Genomic DNA, 15,966 nt, shown 5'->3' with positions numbered 1-15,966 from the left:
TCTCACGCCCCACTCATTTCTCTTGACAATGCTGCCGATTGAGCTAGTCAAAACAATTCAAATTTCAAAAATGTTTGACAAAAAACAGGGACAAATTTGTTGCAAAAATTGTTGTGAAAAATTCATCCTATTTTTCCACCTGCCAGTTTCCCATCTATTGGCCAAGACCTAAAGCCATTATTCAGTCAAAAATCTCTGACTCCAGTAAGAGCTGAGTAAGAACTTCTGGTTTGACCCTTTCTGTCCTTTAAAAATCATTGGGTTCTTCCTCTCTTTAAAAGTTATTACGAAATTCCATTCTTTCAGCAAGTGAAAGTGAGCAGGAGACAGTTCTATTTTCCCTTTCCCAGAGAATCTTGGGAGGGACTAAATGAGATTCTGTCTGAGGATGGGCCTGAATCTAGAGTGCCCCACAACACTTTCTAATGTGCTATCCCTTTCACGGGAGCTGGCTGACTCCTGCTAACGTTACAGGAGGCTAGACAATCCAAATAGCAATCGTAAACAGCAATGAGCTGCCCACTGAAGTCACTGTGAGTCTTTCCATTGACTTCAATGGGTTTTAGGTCAGGCCCCTACTCCTTTTCAGTTGACATTAACATTTGCTGCCAACTTCCTAAATCCCACACCCACAGAGACAGGTAACTTGCAATAAATTGTTTCAGCTCCTTTAGCTTGTATTTTATTCCACATGCACTAAGACCTGATTATCTACATGTGGCAGAGGCAACATTACGCTTCATAAGCTATTTTTCTGTTTCTGTAAAGATCATGCAAGTTTTTATTTGTAACTATGTTTACACATTACCTCACTAAGTAAACCTAAGTGGCATTATTGTTATCCTTTCTAAGGCTCCCGTAGAATAGGAACATATACGACAGGATTTCCTCTAGCTCTGCATATCTAGTTACTCTACAGTCATTAATGACAAAGCACTGGTCTGAACAAAGACTTACCATCAAATGAGTGCTCAAAAACAACCCATAACAAAAATATGTCTGTCTGGAATTCCATATCTCTATTCCCTGTCTTTAAACAAAAGTGCTGAGGAGACATAAATTTGCTTTCAAGAGTATTTTTACAGGAGCAAGTAAAACCGAAGAGCTATACATTTTCTTGTAGAATGTGTTTTCAGACTGTGACAGATTCACATTTAAATGAACCGAGTCTTTTACACAGCATTTTATGCTCTGATTCTCCTCTCATTTACACTGGTGTAAATCAGGAGTAACTCCACTGCAGTCAAATGGAATTTTATAGATTTAAAAAGTGACAGAAGAATCAAGCCCTATATGAGGAGCTCTTGACAGACCCAACCAATGTTATATGGTCTGCCAACAGAGGGTGATAGCTGCAACATTTTGGTATGGATAGTATTCACTTATTCCTGTGATTTTAAACCCACCTAACTTGTCTGTGATTGAGCACATTTGAAGTTTATCCAACCAAGTTTTTAAAAGGTAGGAAAAATATAAATAATACTGTCCCAAGATCTGTAAGTAGGGTGGATTTCGAGAACCTGGATTCCTCCAGTTCTCCATCGCCCATTAAATTTCAGACATGGGCATTGACTCTTCCCCCTCAAGGATCTACCTCATAGTGGAGATGGAGCATACGGTAACAAAGTCTCTCTTTTCCTGTCATACATCTGAGGACCATACTTTATACTCTGCCCAGCCCTGCAGTACTAACCAGATAGCCAGGAAAGTAGGATGCCCAGTTTCATTCTCCCTTTATATCTATGCCATTCTGTTGAATCACCCACTAGAGGACATTAAGCTTTAGGGGTATATTTTCAGTAGCATGAGCTACTCTTCATGAATAGCTCCCCTGAAAATTAACAGGAATTTAGGGCTAAATTATGACTTCCTGAGGCAAAAAACATCAAAGCACAAAACGGAGACAGAAAACTTCATGGGCTTGAGACTTCATTCTGTCAGGGAATGGCATTGCTAATGCATGGAATGAATATCCCATCTCAAGAGCAACAGGGTAGTCACAAAGGGCCTTTGCCTTCACGCTACTTCCTGAGGTGCCAATCCCCCATGGCAATATGTCTCCCTCAGAAGTCATGCTTCCTTCGGTCGCCTGCCTGTTCACCTGGCAAGTACTTTCTTCTCACCCTCAGGGGCTGAAAGTGCCAGGCAGGACACAAGATAATGCTGAACAGAAGCATAAAGTAGATGCAATGGCTTCTTCAAAGTTGGCAAGAGAAGAGAATGATGCTGCTTGAGGTCAGTCCTTTCCCTCCAAAATCACATAGGCAATTTCTGCATATCTTCTGCTGTTTCTGTACCCTATATGCATAAAAGCAAGGGGCTTGATCTGGCCCAAAGAGTGTAACTGACAGAGAATCACATTGAAAATGTATCCAATACTCCAGCTGAAACACTGATGATCACCTTAATGTTAACAACTTCTGCTTGCCTGAGGTCATTCTCTAGCCCTGGCTGCAAATACAGCAACTCCTGACCTATTAGGCAACTCTCATGACCTTCTAAAGACTTGCATCATGCTTTGAATATGTTGATGCTGATTCTGATTACACCCTGATTTCACTCCTGTGTAATTCCATTGCCTTCAGATGAGCTACTGCACTCCTGGCTTACACCAGTCCGAGATCAGACTCGGCCTCTTTTTCTTGTTCTAGCATAGGCGTAAAGGATCTTGTTAACCATGATGAAAGAAGCTGACTTTCCAGTTAGCAGGTCTGCATTTTTTCTTTCTGCACAGTCATAGTCATTTTTCAGCTCACTTTACTTGGATGTGGATCAGCTACTTCTGTACCATTACACTTAATGAGATAATCATCTATTCCACACCTCTCACTCTACTCAGAATCAAAGAAAGCAGGAGTGCAGCCTTTATAAGTAGAGGAGATGCTCTGGGCTAATTTCCCACACTGGCAAATAGGAGTATCACTGCAGTAGTGAAGAAGAAAGTAAGTCAGACGAAACTTGGACCAACAAAAGAATTAAAATGGAAATTACAGATATTTGGAAACCCCAACTCTGCAAACAACACTTTGATATTTTGATTTGTATTCATTTTTAAGAGCAAAATACTTATCTCAGCTCTACGTTAAAGATCTCTTCTACATATGCTGCATTTATTGCCAATGCAGAATCTCCACTGCTATCAAGCCTTTTTGTAGTAACATGTTGCTCACTGAAGACTTTTCAAGTCAGAAAAGTCATGTCTTCCACAGAGACATGTCACATGCTACAAAATGCTGCAAGCCAACCTAACTCTTGCAGTACAACTCAAGTCTATAATACCAATGGACTGTGTGTGTGTTTTGGGATAGTAGTGATTAAGACAGGAAAAGAGGGAGATGCTGAGAGGTATTCAGATACCAAAATGATAGGTGCTGCATAAGAATGTAGACAGTAGAATCTTTTTTCAGTGAATAGTTTATTTACCAAAAAAATACATTTTTCAGTCGAATGAACTATTCGCAAATTCATGTCAAATTCGGCAAATAGTTTTGATGAATAAAGAAATGGAAAAAAAATCAAAAAAGTCGAACTGTTTCAACTTTTTCAAAATGAAACATTTTGACTTTGTTTCAAAACATTCTTTCCCACAATTAAGCTAGATTTGTTTAAAAAAAATATGCCAGGGTAAAAAAAATCCCAAACCATAATTAAATGAAACAAAAACAGAAGAAAAATTGTTTGTGAAAAATAAACTTTCATCAAGAAAAAACAAACCAAAATCAGTTTTGGTTTCACCCTAAACAATTTTTTTCAGATATTTTCGTTCAGCCACTGAACCAAAAAAAATCACTTATTCACTCAGTCTAGTTGACAGACAAAGAGAATTTTTATAACATTCACGGTTACAGATGCTATGGTTAAGAGAGACACTCCACTTTCATTAGGAACCCATATTCATTCACTCCAGCTTCTTTTAAAATGTCCCACAGGGGCTGAAACTTCACATGCCTAGTGTCAGTCCAAAGGTTAACTTTTTTCAGAAGGTTTGTACTTTACATTTCTTGGTTGTACACCTGTTGGATCAGCTGTTTCACGGCTATACATTTAATAGACCCTCCATTTTTTATTCTTTGCATATAACTAATCATACTTACCACGCTCCTCATCCAGTGAAAAAATTAATATGAAAATCATTCCGGATTAGCCAGAATGAGGCATATAGATGACACAAATACACATAAGGAGAGACCAATATGGAATATAGACACAGATTCAGTTCTATTGGTCTGATTTCCCCATCAGTTACGGTAACATTTTGGAGCTCAACCCAGCCCAGTAAAAGGTTGTGTCACCACCTGCCCTATAGGTGCCTTAAATGCTCTGCTGCCGGGGCTCACAGCCTCCGCAAACAAGTCAGCAGTTCTCTGAAGGTCTGTGTGCTATGCCACCCAGGATCAGCACTCTGACCCCAGCAGCCTGCCTACCACACAACAGCCCCTAGTCTTCCCCAGCCTTGGTTACTACTTGAAGAGTGACCCCAACATGATCCCAGTCCCAAATTTCCCCAAAGCTGTCTGCCCTGAAGTGCCCAGCCCTCTTCAGGAACACTTAGAGAACGTCGTTCATAAGGTTCATTGCTCCTTTAAAGAGACAAAAGCACAGCTTATTACTTTAACTGGAGTTAACCATCACTTCAATTCAAACACAGCCCTGGGTTGGTTTGGGTTAAAAATAAAACACGTTTATTTAATCAAACAGAATTTAAAAGAGAAGTTTTAAGTGAGCTCAAGTACAAGGGATAAAGACAAAAATGGTTACAAGCAAATAAAAGTACAAATGCACTTTCTAATGGGTAAGACTTAACTTACCAAGCTACAGTCTTTGTTCAAGGTGGATTTCTTATCAATCATTCTTCTTTATAGCCATGGCTGACTTTCTCTCAGTCAGGACTTTCCACAGACGTACAAGGTGTTGGTTTCCCTTTCTTCCTAGGTGAAAGATGCCAAAATGGCTTTCTATCTCTGCTTATATCTCCCAAAATTCATTGACCCTGTTTCTACAGGCAGGGTAACCTCTGCTGTTCTTCTGTTCCTGTGGACTTTCCATCCCCCTGCTGATTTCTATGTCAATGCAGCTCCCATTGTTTTGATTCCCCATTGCTTAATTTACAAAGAAGACAAGTAGACAGCTGCTTTCCCTCCTGTCTGGGATAAAACCTTTTTCTCTCCCTTTATTTGGTCACAGACTTTAAAGCATAATATTAGTGAGTATCTATAAGGCCTCACATAGTGTTAATACATACATGTCACAATGATACTAATCACCTGTGTGTCACCAGTTCGCGTATGATACCTTACATGACCCATTTTAGATACAGATTAAGACAACAGTGAGTTGGGGTACACTGGGCTGGTCAGGCCCACGGAAACTCACTGCTACATACCAGGGAGTTCCTTGTCAGATGGCATGGGGTGCTCTTAGATCACACCGCCCTCCTTACAAAACTGCGGGAGGGTTAGTCACCGACTGACCTGGAGGCAGCAGGTCAGAACCCTCTTTCCTGGGCAGGGCATCTGCCACCATATTTTTTTCCCCTTTATATGGAAAAACCTGTTTTGCCTCCTTTGTCTGTTCAGTCTCCAAAACATAATATCAGAGAGTATCCATAATTTCACCTACAGTCCTGTTACAAACATTTCACAGTGACCTTAATGACCAGAGTGTTATCAGATATCAAATGATATATTACATGTCACTGTTTAAATACATATCTTGAAACCAGTATGTCAAGCCCCACAGGAACTGCTGACACAGAATAGCGACCTACCAATGGGCTTCCGTGTCACAGTTACACTGGTGTAAATCAATAGTAACTCTACTGAAATCAATGGGCTTGGGTTAGGGTTAGGGTTTTCTCCTCATTTTACTTTGGTTTTATACTCCAATTTCAGTGGAATCACTCCTGATTTACTTTGTCACAAGATGAGGCCCAGGCCCTATATCTGACAGTAGCTGGAAGTAAGAGCATACACCCTGCAAGATTCAGAACTATAGACCTGTGAAACTTAGAGGCTCTTATCCAGTCCCACTAGCAGCCCAGTAGGGGCATGTCAGAGAAGGGGTGGGTGCATTGGGTTCTGGCTATTCTCTGCAAGCAGAAGGCCATAGGGAGCTATTGTAACCAGTGCATAAGCTAAGAACAGCCTGGGGCTGCTCCGATTTACAAAGACCCCCTGAATAGCCTGAGAATATGGGAAACACAAACCCCTCCCTTACCCCCGATGGAAGAGCTGAGAATCACCGCCTATATTTCATAGCTATAGTACATCGAACTGCTTCAGTGTCATGGATATTGAGCAACCTTTAGCTCATAAAAGTATTTTCCACCTATTTTACTCTTGGTTAACGTTTTGAAACCTAAAACTAATGAATAAAAGGCAACTTCAGCAAAGGTCAATCAAGTGGCTGTCAGAATACACAAGGTTATAGGTTAAAGAATCTTGTAGATGTAAGAACATAAGCATGAAATTCTACAGAAAGGGCCCCAAGGGATCTCAATTCAAGTGAATAGGCATGAAGATGTAATTAAAAGCCATAAATCCATCGAACCAAAAATATGTAAACTTAATACATTAACTCAGATATGTTCTTTTCATCCTCCACATTTGACTTACTCTAGACTGTTTTTGAGCCTACGAATAAAAAATTAACACTATCAAAAGAAGTATTTCTTTATGTGGAACATGGGTTATCAATAATAAATGGGTTTTATTTTATTTTTAGAGGTAATTGCTGGAGGAGGCTCTCTCTACAGACTGTGAGACCTTGGGCATATTATCAATTACTCCAACTATGTCTCCTCTTTACAAAACCCACAAAAGGACAATATCTTACAGCATTTCAGTGCTACTCAGTCATACACACAAAATTCCCCTTTTGAAAGCTTGTTTGAGGAATGTGAAATACACTCTTCTTTCTTTGCAAAGAAACCTTTATTACAACAAAACAGAAAAACTGCTTGCTCGGATCATAATTATGCAAACTGCACCACCACTCTCAACATTTTAAACTGGAGGTTGTGGGCCAACTTTTAACTGCAAGTTATAGGCAAAATTCTAGTCCAGGGTCCATTTGCAGCATGGAGTTTTCCAGATCTTCACAGTCAATGGATGTGCCACTGCACCTGAGATTAATATGGATCCTGAGAGAAGTCTCCCCTTGGAGGTGGATGGGTGTATAGCACCTGTGGGCCAGACACCTCCACCTCTCAAGAAGTGAAGTTGACTCCCTGTCGCCAATAATCATATCTGGTAGATGGGGCACTGGAGGTCATGTCAGGAGAAGCAGTGCTTACCTGATGTCCCAGTGAAGGTGGATTGCTCCATGAGTGAATAATACATCTTGGACATTGAATGCATTTATTGGCCTGAACAGCAAACTCCTAAGTGATCATTCTAAACCTGGATTTTCAGCCAGAAGATGGATCTTTCGATCTGAAAATTCCCAGTCCATGGTGATTGGGATGGGAGGATAGCACTGAGTCCTCCAGTGAACCCCCAGCCCTTGAGCAAGGAGACTGCCGGGATCCTAATCCAGACACACTTCCTTACCTTCTCCCCCAGCACAAAATCCACATGGGTTAATACAGGCCTAGTAGTAACCTCTATGGCCCCAGCAAGGAAGACGTAGGGTCAGGCAGGAAGCACATTTGTATGACATCTTCTCCCCCAATCCTTCAAACCACACTGTGGCTCCCTACCATGGATCAGGAGCAAATCCCTCTCTCCACTCTACTGACTAGTTCCTACCAGTCTCAGGACCAGTTGGCTCAGTGCAGAACAGGCTTACAAGACAGTATAGGACTTCTGCTCCTCTTACTGGTGCACACAGGATCTGGCCTTCAGTGTGGATCACTTGATTTCTCATCAGAAGCTAAATGGTCTTCAGCCCCTTCTCTTTTATCAGAATCATAGTTTTTATACTCCAAGCTGTCAACACCCTGCTGCAACAGGTGTATGCGTTTAACACAAGATGTGGTGGCGTTGCTAGTACTTTTAAAATAAAGTCATCTTGAGGAGCTTCCTATATTTCTGTTACTCAGCATTTCTTCTTCTCAATTCCAGCCTAGAAACTAAACTCAGCTCTGATGCTCTAAAAACAATAATAGAAGACAGCATAATACAGGAAGAAGTCAGTATGTTTCTTAAAATAATTTTGACGGTAGTATGTGTGTGACACTAGATATCCATTACCATGAGTTACATGGAAATAGCTCACTTAATGGTTTCCATACAACTATTTCTTATAGTTAGGATATAAGGGGCAGTAACATCATATTCCCAAATAAATGGGACAAGTTCAGTTGACTTCAATGGCCATTTATACCAGTTGAGACCAGCTAAAGACCCCCCACATCTTTAAGCCTTATAAAGGAGAGTTTCTTAGACAGAGGATGGAAGGTATTTAATAGGCCAATTTGGGAATCCAGCTACAAGTGACTGCTTCTCACCCTATACCTCATCATGACAGTTAAGGTCATCTGGGATGCTCTAGCTTTCCATTTGTGTAAGTGAATTCCCCAGGAAAAGCAATAGCACTTTCACAGTAGAAGGTCTTCACCTTTGGAACTAGCTCTGGAAGTCTACCAAAGCCCATGTGAACATCACAACAGGCACATGTATTTGGTTTAGCTTAGCTATTTTTTTTCTGGTTGTTGTGCCTGATGTTCATAGTAGTTTGGCTTCTGTTATGCAGTAGCTGCAGCACGGGTAGTAGTTTTTATGCTACCCACCCTGGGCAGTTTGGTTTCATTGATACGTTCTGTCATAGTACCTAAAAGCTCTAGTAGCAGGTGCTAAGAAAGGGCCCAATCGTAGGACTGGAAAGGACCTTGAGAGGTCATCTAGTCAAGTGCCCTGCAATCATGGCAGGACTTAGCATTATCTAGACCATCCCTGGCAGGTGTTTGTCTAACCTGCTCTTAAAAATCTCCAATGATGGAGATTCCACAACCTCTCTGGGCAATTTATCCCAGTGCTTAACTACCCTAACAGTTAGGAAGTTTTTGCTGAAATTTAAGACCATTGCTTATTGTCCTATCCTCAGAGGTTAAGAAGAACAATTTTTCTCCCTCCTCCTTGTAGCAACCTTTTATGTACTTGAAAACTCAGTCTTCTCTTCTTCAGACTAAATAAATACATTTTTTTCAATCTTCTCTCACAGGTCATGTTTTTTAGACCTTTAATTATTTTTGTTGCTCTCCTCTGGACTTTCTCCAACTTGTCCACATCTTTCTGAAATGTAGCGCCCAGATCTCGACACAATACTCCAGTTGAGGTCATATCAGCACAGAGTAGAGCGGAAGAATTACTTCTCATGTCTTGCTTACAACACTCCTGTTAGTACATCCCAGAATGTTTGCTTTTTTGCAACAGTGTTACACTGTTGACTCCTATTTAGCTTGTGATCCACTATGACCCCCAGATCCCTTTCCCCCAGCACTCCTTCCTAAGCAGTCATTTCCCATTTCGTATGTATGCAACTGATTGTTCCTTCCTAAGTGGAGTACTTTGCATTTGTCCTTATTGAATTTCATACTAATTACTTCAGATCATTTCTCCAGTTTGGTCCAGATCATTTTGAATTATAATCCTATCCTCCAAAACATTTGCAACCCCGCCCAGCTTGGTATCATCTGCAAACTTTGTAAGTGTACTCTCTATGCCATTATCTAAATCATTGATGAAGATATTGAACAGAACCGGACACATAACTGATCCCTGTGGGACCCCAATTGATATGCTCTTCCAGCTTGACTGTGAACCACTGACACCTATTCTCTGGGAATGGTTTTCTAAACAGTTATGCACTCACCTTATACTAGCTCCATCTAGGCTATATTTCTCCAGTTTGTTTATGAGAAGGTCATGCAAGACAGTATCAAAAGACTTACCAAAGCCAAGATATACCATATCTACTGCTTCCCCCCGTCCACAAAGCTTGTTACCCTGTCAAAAAAAGCTATTAGGTTGGTCTTGACAAATCCATGCTGACTGTTACTTACCACCTTATTATCTGCTGGATGTTTGCAAACTGATTGCTTAATTACTGTATATACTCGTTCATAAGCCGAATATTTTTGGTAAAAAAGTGACACACCAAGGGGGGGGGGGCAGACTTATAAACAGGTCTACACCAAAATTTGATGATTTTAAATTCTATGGAATCATTGAATTGAATATCTAATACACTGTCGTTTTGTTTACCTGGAGCATCTGCAGGCATGGAGCCCCTCAGCTCCCCATGGCCGCAGCTCCCATTGGCTGGGAATGGCGAACCGCGGCCACGGGGAGCTGAGGGGGCTCCATGCCTGCAGATGCTCCACGTAAACAAAAAATCCCAACCCGCTAGCAACTTACCCTGATGGCCGGGAGCCAAAGTTTGCCAACCCCTGAAATATAGGGTCAGCTTATGAAAGGGTCATACAGTTTTTACTATTTTTACCTAACCATCTTGGGGGGTCGGCTTATAAACAAACGGGCTAATGAACGAGTATATACGGTATTTGCTCCATTATCTTTCTGGGTACTGAAGTTAAGATGACTGGTCTGTAATTCCCTGGGTTGTCCTTATTTCCCTTTTTATAGATTGGCACTGTATTTACCCTTTTCTGGTCCTCTGGAATCTCTCCTGTTTTCTATGACTTTTCAGAGATAATCGCTAATGGCTCAGATACCTCCTCAGTCAGCTCCTTGAATATTCTAGGAGGTATTTCATCAGATCCTAGTGACTTGAAGACAGCTAACTTCTCTAATTTTTAACTTGTTCTTTCCCTATTTTCTTTTCCCTATTTTAGCCTCTGACCCTACCTCACTTTCAATGGCATTCACTATGTTAGACGTCCAGTCGCTACTTATCTTTTTTGGTGAAAACTGAAACAGGAGTGTCATTTGGCATTTCTGCCATTTCCACATTTTTTATTATTGTTCCCCTCCCCCCCATTGAATAATGGGCCCTGTCCTTGGTCTTCCTCTTGCTTCTCATGTATTTGTAGAATATTTTCTTGTGATCCTTTATGGGCTTGTCAACGGTACCACTTACGTTGATGTAACTTACGTTGCTCAGGGGTGTGTAAAATTCATCACACCTGAGCAACATAAGTTACATCGACTTAAAGCAGTGTCTACACTGCACTATGTCAGCAGGAGATGCTCTCCCGTTGGTATAGCGTGTCTTCACCAGACGCACTAATCCTAAATCTCTAGCTAATTTAATCTCATTTTGTGCCTTGGCCTTTCTAATTTTGTCCCTACATACTTGTGTTATTTGTTTATATTCATCCTTTATAATTTAATCTAGTTTCCACTTTTTGTAGGACTCTTTTTTGAGTTTCAGATCATTGAAGATCTTCGGGTTAAGCCAAAGTAGTCTCTTGCCATACTTCCTATCTTTCCTATGCAGTGGGATAGTTTACTCTTGTGCCCTTAATAATGTTAATAAAAAACTGCCAACGCTCTTGAACTGCTTTTCCCTTTAGACTTGCTTCCCTTGGGATCTTACCAGCCAACTTCCTGAATACGCTCGTCTGACTTCTTGAAATCCATTATCTTTATTGTGCTGTTTTCCCTCCTACCATTTCATGATCACTTTCAGCCAAGCTGCCTTCCACTTTCAAATTTTCGACCAGTTCCTCCCTATTTGTCAAAATCAAATCTAGAACAGCCTCTCCCCTATTAGCTTTCTCCACCTTCTGAAATAAAAAATTGTCTCCAATGCATTCCAAGAACTTGTTGGATAATCGGTGTCCTGCTATGTTATTTTCCCAACAGATGTCTGAGTAGTTGAGGTCCCCCACTGCCACCAAGTCCTATGCTTTGGATGATTTTGTTAGTTCTTTAAAAAAAAAAAAAAAAAGACTCTTCCACCTCTTGTTCCTGGATAGTCTGTAGTAGACCCCCTACCATGACATCACCCTTGTTTCCTACAATGAGAAGTGCTGAGTGGCCTCAAATTCTCATTGGGAGTGTAGGAGGCTTCACACCTCACAACATCAGACCCAAAATCAATAACAAGTAAATAAAATATCACAAGCTAGGGCATCATCAGACAAACTGTATACTGACATCAGACAAATTGGAGAATTGGTCTGAAATGAACAAGATGAAATTCAATAAAGAGAAGTACAAAGTGCCACACTTAGGAAGAAAAAATCAAATGCCAGCTACAAAATGGGGAATAACTGGTTAGGCTGTAATACTGCAGGAGAGGATCTGGGGGTTATAGTGGATCCCAAACTGTGTATGAATCAATAATGTGATATAGTTGCAAAAAATGGCTAATATCATTCTGGGGGGTATTAACAGAAGCATTGTATGTAAGAAATGAGAGGCAATTGTCCCACTCTACTCTGCACTAGTGAGGCCTCACCTGGTATTCCGCGTCCAGTTCTAGGCACCAAACTTTAAGGAAGATGCGGACAAACTGAAGAGAGTCCAGAAGCGAGCAATAAAAATGATATAAGATATAGAAAATCTGAACTATGAGGAAAGGGTTAAAAAACTGGGCATGTTTAGTCTTGAGAAAAGAAGACTGAGGGAGGAACCTGATAACAGTCTTCAAATATGTTAAGGTTGTTATAAAGAGGATGGTGACCAATTGTTCTCCAGGTCCACTGAAAGTAGCATAAGGTGTAATCGTGTTAAACTGCAGCAATGGAGATTTAGGTTAGATATTAGTATAAACTTTCTAACTATGAGGATAGTTAAGCTCTGGAATGGGCTCCCAAGAAGGTTGTGGAATCCCCCTCATTGGAGGTTTTTAAGAATTAGGTTGGACAAACACCTGCAATGGATGGTCTAGGTTTACATGGCCCTGCCTCAGCACAAGGGTCTGGACTAGAAGACTTCTCAAGATCTCTACCATTGCTATAATTCTATGATTCTATGCTTAAAACGAGAGGGTAAAACAAACTGAATATGCCTATTAAAACACTCCAGCAAAATCAGCCCATTCTCAGCGAGATTAGTATTGATCAATATATTAACTCTACAAGTCTTCTACCTGCCTTAATGGTAGCACAAAATACATTTCAACATTTGTATGTTGCGGTAAAATAAGATACACTTTAAACATAATCCTTTGAATGCTGTGAAAACTAGGCCTAATGCTTTGCTTCCACAGTTAATGCTGAGAGCCTTTCAATGTTCACCCTAAATAGAGGTATCAAGTTTCAGTTTTGTTCAGAATGCTTTCACGTCATAGTCACTGAGTAGTGTAAAATCCCCCAACAATGTTAGCCGAAGATTTGCTAAGAGCTAAATGAAAATTGATCATTTTCCCACTCACGTCTGGTATTCTAATCAATTCTGTACAAGTATTGACATATGGTAATACTGGCCTCCATCTCAACGTGAAATTCAGATCAGTTTACTAAATTCCAAGAATACTGAATAAAGCCTGAATTTAAGGCATGATTCATGGGAAGAGGAATATTTCTGTATATTTAACCCTTTAGTGTTAAAGGGAGTAGTTGATCTGAAGCACATCTTCAGATCCTGCCATAAGCATTAATGCAATTTGCATTAGCATAGTATGTAAGCAACAAAGCCTAAGTGCTAAAAGTAAACAGGCAAAAACAAACATGAAATGTTGCTGTTTAAAATGAATGGTTTTGTTTATATCATTTAAACATTTTTCCTGCATGCAAATGAACATCTCTTAATTATATACATTAAAGCAGGGGTAGTCAATAAGCGGACTGCAGGCCAAATCCAGACCGCCAGACACTTTTGAACGGACCCTGAAATCTTTTTATTTACTTATTATCATTATTGTAATTTTTTAATTATTATTTTCTCTGGAGTCTGGACCTTGAGTATACCTTGACCAAGAAATTTGGATCTTGACAAAAAATAGACTGCCCCTGTCTTAAAGCTTGTGCAACTTCAACATTAGAGAAAAGTCTGTCAAAATGGTGTGTGTGTGTGTGTGTGTGTGTGTGTGTGTGTGTGTGTGTGTGTGTGTGTGTGTGTGTGTGTGTGTGTTTTGAAGAAAGGATGGTATCCAAAATTTTATAGTCTTGGGTCAACAATAATTAAGTATGAGCTATAAAGTTACACAAGTTTGAGGTGTGTGCTATTCAATAAAAGCATGCAGTATACCTTCAAACGCAACCCCCTGCAATACAGAATATGCCACTTATGCTACTGCATAACCCAGAGCATCTTTTAAAATAACATTTATACCAAAAGCTTATATTCATTTTAATTTACTCAGAAGAAAAATCAGTTATTATGCAAAGTTACATACACCCCTTGCTGGGAATATTCATTTGAAAACAATATTTTGTGCATCTCTACAAACATTTTCCTCTTTTCATGTTTTTAATAATACATTTTTATTAAGAAAAAACAAGGTAACCCATTTTTAGTACATTTCCATAACAGCATCACTTTGCTACTGGATGAGTACAACAGTACAGTAGTTTCTGGTATCTGGCAAGGGATCACCGTAGTTCATCAATACAGTAGTCTAACGATATAACAGTAAGAGCCCACTGCAATATGCAGATAAGAATCTTCTAGGTACTACCGTGTCATCATTAAAGCTCTAATCCATTCTCATTCTTCTGAGCTCTTATCTGTTCCCTAAACACACTCCACTTGGCCCTGACACACTCTGCACCACCCCATACTTCCTGTTCCACAGATTCGCCATGTCCATGCTAGTAAGTTGTCAAGTTCCAGAGCTATTTTAGGACAAACTCTTCTTTACAATTCTAATGGATTATTTCCTAAGGTTCCTGGCTTTGTTTCTGGTTCCTAAAGCATTTTTTTTCTTCAAATGATAGTGACCCACTTGCAACCAGTGACCCCAACTAGACAGCCCCCACCCTCACCCCCAGTTTAAAACTACAAGACTTGGAAACCCAGTTGCAAGTTACAAATTCCCTATTGCAGCATCTGACTGTCAGCATCAGTGCCAGTTTTTATTATTAATTACTATTTACTATTTGTATTACAATACACCTAGATACCCCAACTAATATCAGACCCCCTTGTGCTAAGCACTGAAGAAAAAATAGTAAGAGAGTTTCTGCCCCAAAGACCATACAGACAAAGGGAAGGAAAAGAGACTACTGTCCCCATTTTACAGATTGGAAATGGAAGCACAGAGAGATTAAATGACTTGCCCAAGTTCACACAGGAAATCTGTGGTAGAGCTGAGAATTAAAGCCAGATCTCTTGAGTCGCAGTCCAGTGCCTTAACCATAGACCATTCTTCCTTCATTTGAACTCAGTGGGAGCTGTGGATGCTTAGAAGCTCTGAAAATAAAGTCCTAGTTTTCTCACCTTGGGCACCCAAAAGCAGACATACAAAATTAGCAGACACATACGAAAACTCTGGCCTAAGTGACTTCCCAAAGATGACAGAGTGTGGCAGAGGCAGGAACAGAACTCAAGTTTCTGATCAGTACATTCTTTACTTGACTACATTGGCAATGTAAGTAGGGAATACTCCTTCTAGGACTAGGGGTTCCAGGTCAGAGGATGGGGATAGTATTTATGATAAGTTGGGTTCCACAGATTTTCACCTATACTAAAAAAAGAGAGCCTAGTAACCTTAATTACACAGATCTCCCTCACTCTTAACCTGAGTAACATCCAACCAGATCTAGCTCATGAAGGTAATTTAGTTCAAAGAAGGACAATAGAGCCTTTCTAAAATACTATTCCATGCAGGAAATGTATACAAAACCAGGTAGAAAGTTTCTTCCTTCTAGAAAGGATGGTGTAAAATACTGGTCTCTACATAGGAAAAAACAGCAGCCAGTTTAAGCTTGCCCGCCCCGGTTTCAGTGTGTTCTCAGTAGGTAGAGTGAATTGGACTCAGACAATGCCATTTCCATGGGATTGGACGTCCATGTATCAAAAGTATGAAGAAAGAAGTGGGGAGGGCCCTGCTCCGGATAGAGAAAAATCTCTTGGTGATTTTATCAGCCAACATTCCAAGAGTCTTGAACTGTCA

General features: G+C 40.3%; 1 protein-coding gene across 3 annotated transcripts in view; it reads right to left on the bottom strand.

Annotated features, from left to right (window-relative positions):
• The window catches only part of KIF26A (kinesin family member 26A), a 135,656-nt gene that overhangs the window by 106,954 nt on the left and 12,736 nt on the right, over window positions 1–15,966 (bottom strand). The gene's annotated exons all lie outside the window — the stretch shown is intronic.

The sequence above is a fragment of the Chrysemys picta genome, chromosome 4, assembly GCF_011386835.1.
Source record: "Chrysemys picta bellii isolate R12L10 chromosome 4, ASM1138683v2, whole genome shotgun sequence".
Lineage (NCBI taxonomy): Eukaryota > Metazoa > Chordata > Testudines > Emydidae > Chrysemys > Chrysemys picta.
The sequence above is the reverse complement of the archived record's forward strand: the minus strand, read 5'-3'. Positions and strand labels throughout refer to the sequence as shown.